The sequence below is a fragment of the Rhinolophus sinicus genome, linkage group LG10 (genome assembly GCF_036562045.2).
Source record: "Rhinolophus sinicus isolate RSC01 linkage group LG10, ASM3656204v1, whole genome shotgun sequence".
Classification (NCBI taxonomy): Eukaryota; Metazoa; Chordata; class Mammalia; order Chiroptera; family Rhinolophidae; genus Rhinolophus; species Rhinolophus sinicus.
Window position 1 is genome coordinate 98618520 of NC_133759.1, and position 3813 is coordinate 98622332.

Consider the following 3813-nt stretch of genomic DNA (forward strand, 5'->3'; position numbering starts at 1 on the left):
TTTATGTTTTCTGTGAGAAAACATATCCAATTCTGATTTCTCCAATAGTCTGTCTTAACACGTTCTCCTTGAAGTTTCTTGTTCAAAGTGCAAAACTCTAAGGTTAATACTAAAACATAACTCATAATTTCCTTATTAAAATTGACCCCCATCCTATGTTGAAAAATCATCACTGTATTTTCTGTTACCCAAACTAGAAGGCTTGGTCATCCTTTACTTTCCACACTTCTTTGTGCTTTGTCTCATCTCAGTCAGCACATGCTGGAAGTTCTTTTTTTCTCTTTTTTCTTTTTTAAAAAAATATGGACTACTTCGTGAATTAACATGTTATCTTTCTCAGGGGCCATGCTAGTCTTCTCTTATCATTTCAGTTTTAGTATCTTCTGCCAAAGTGAACACAGTTTATTCTTTCTAATGGACGTTAGTTTCCTTCTCCGCTGTCCATACCCTGGCTTAGGTGTTCTTTGGACACTAACTGATGTTATTGCCTTCAGCCTCAACTGGGCTTGTAATCACCACTTCAATTCTATCTCATCTGACCGTTCTGCGTGCATCTAACTCTCCATGTACATTGGCCTGTCCACTCTTGATTTTCCAACCATGTCCTTTTGCTTATTACTACTAGCTCTGCCAAAAGTTGAATTGTCTTATTTGTGTATTCAAATCCTACGTGCCTAAATCCTTTAAGGTTTGTTGTGTTATTCATGTATTATTCATGAACTGTTAACTGAGTACATGCTTTGTGCAGGTATTGAGCTAGACACCTATGTCTTTAGAGCTCAGCTCCTAACAAGACGCAGTCTCTGTGTTCAAGGAAATTACTTCATAATGGGGAATCTGGTGAGTAAATAGGCAGTTATGGTAAGATGTGATAAAATTCATATCATCATCATATGGAAACCATCCCAAACCACTTTGGCTCCTCTGAACTCATAGAAATTACTCATTGGCCACTTAACTACTAATTTTCACCTGTTCTATCGATTTTACTATATGTTAATCTTATTTCCTCTAATAGATTATAAACTCCTTGAGGTCAGAGAATACATTTTATACTGCTAAATATACCCTATAGCCTCTAGCTCAGAATATTTCATATAAAAAGTACATATTAAATACCTCCCAGTTTATAAGACAGTTATATTTTACCTTTGGGAATGTTTTCTATGCACTGCATAACTACTTCTCTGTCCACATAAAATACAGAAATATGGTGAGAGAAGGTGTGATTTTTTTTGTATTCAGTTTACATTAAATGGAGATTTTAAACATGTAAATTGAATTACTTATGCTAGTTAAATTATAATACGTATTACCAAATGGTAGGTGCTTATATTTCAGATTTCCCCTGATACAAAATAGTCAATACATCTTAAAAATAAGGAACATAAATTAGAATTGCATTTCTGCACTTCTATGAAATTTATGAAATATATGCTAATAATCAGAAACCAAGAGTATAACATTATAATCGTCAGGTTATAAAACCAAATTTTTGTTTTCTTAGAAAATGAGTTTTTTATTAATATAGTAGGACTTATGAAGCCCTAATTAGATGAAGCAGGTGTTTCTGATAGAGTACTCTTTAAAAGTAAATATAAATGAACTGTAATTTTTCAGTACGCTCATCAATTAAAAAAATATTGCATTTTAATCTAGCCCTGACATATTCCTAGATGTTGATTATAATACTTCCTGTTAAGTTAACTTTCCTTAGGAACTTTTTCCACTTTGTTTTTGGTTTAATTTCATATATATTAAACCAATGATATCTAGATCATTGTGGTTTTAATTTGCATTTCCCTGATGATTAATGATGTTGAGTATCTTTTCATATCTGTTAGCTATCTATATGTCCTCCTGGGATAAATGTTTACCCTGCTGTTAATGGGTTTCATTTGCTCTTATTTTTATTGCATTTTTAAGTGAAATATGAGGTTTTTGATTTGAGACTTCTTTTTTGTTTACTGCCTTACAATTTCCCAAAAGTACTACATTAGACGTAGCCTGGAAAATTTGATATGCTGTGTTTTCATTTTCATTCACTTTAAAATACCTCTGTATTTCAATTTTGATTTCTTCTTTGACTCTTGGGATATTTAGAAGTATGTTATTTAGTTTCCAAATATTTGAGGATTTTTCAAAGGTATTTCTCTTATTGATTTCTTGTTATTTTTATTGTAATGGAATATATTTTGTATGACTTGAATAATTTCAAGTTTATAATGTTTTATGATGTAGAATGTCGTATATAGGTAAATGTTTTGTGTGTACTTGAAAAGAATGTGTAGTCTTCTGTAGTTGGGTGGAGTGTTCTATAAATATCAAATAGGTCAAGTTGATTCTAATGTTATTTAATTCTTCTGTATCCTGATATTTTCTGTGTTTGTTCGATTAATTAAAGGCAGTATTGACATCTCCACCTGCACTTGTGGATTTTTCTATTTCTCCTTGCAACTTATTTTTAATAATTGTTTTGAAGCTCTCTTCTTAAGGGCAAAATTATTTAGCACATCCGATCTTACTGATGACTTCATCTTTTTATATTTTTGAAGTACACTTTACCCTAGGTATTACTCTTTTTTTCTGATCTCAATTTTGTCCAATATAACAGAGTTGCTTCAGCTTTCTTCTGATAAATGTTACCGTTGTATATCTTTTTTTTTTCATTTAGTTAATCTATTAGTGTCTTTATATTTGAAGTGCATTTCCTATAGGAAGAACATAATTGGATTTCGCGTTTGTATCCAATCAGACAAAATGTGCCTTTTCATTGGAGTGTTTAGAACACTGTGTTTTATGTGATTGTTGATAAAGTTTAAATCTACCATATTGCTACTTTCCTACCTGTTTTTTCTTCTCCCTTTCCTCTTTCTTTCCCAGCCTTCTTTAATAATAATTCGGTAGCATTTATGACAGCCTCTTATGTCCTTTGCTGACTTATTAGCTATGATTATTTGCTTTGCTATTTCAGTGATTCCTTTAGGATTTATTGCATCCATATTTAACTCATCACAGTGTACCTTCAAGTGATATTATGCCACTTCACATATAATATAGGAACCTTGCAATAGTATACTTCCATTTTCGACTTATAGCCTTTGTAATATATTTTCTTATACTTTTTGCTTTTAAGTATGTTATAAACCCCAAACTACGTTGGGAATTACTATTTTTGTTTAGGCAGTCAATTATCATATAGGTTTAAATAATAAGAGTTTACATATTTTATCTATATAGCTACAAAATATGGTGGTTTTCATTTGTGTAGATTCGTATTTCCATTATGCATTTTCCAGTATTTCAGCCTGAGGTATTTCCTGTAACATTTCTTGTAGTGTACATTTACTAGTGATGAATTCTTTCAACTGTTGTATATCTGAAAAAAGTTTTTAGTTTTCTTTCATTGTTTTATTAAATAGATTCTATTTTTTAGGACAGTTTTAGGTTCACAACAAAATTGAGAGGAAGGTGTACAGATTTCCCATGTGCCCCCTCCCCCACACATTTATAAACCCCCGTTATTAATCCCCTACCAGAGTGGTACATTTGTTACAGTTGATAAACCTATGTTGACACATCATTATCACCTAGAGTCCACACTTTACATTAGAGTTCATTCTTGGTTTTGCAAATTCTATGAGTTGAGACAAATTTGTAGTGACATGTATCCATCATTGCTGTGTCATACAGAATAGTGTTACTGCTCTAAAAATAAACTGTGTGTCCTGCCTGTTCATCCCTCCCTCTTCCAACCCTTGGCAACCACTGATCTTTTCATCCTCTCCATAGTTTTGCCTTTTCCAGAATGTC

At 32.0% G+C, this 3813-nt stretch overlaps 1 pseudogene; it reads right to left on the reverse strand.

Annotated features, from left to right (window-relative positions):
* Positions 1–296: 296 nt before the first annotated feature.
* On the reverse strand, positions 297–396 carry LOC141567418 (U6 spliceosomal RNA; annotated as a pseudogene).
* Positions 397–3813: the final 3417 nt, after the last annotated feature.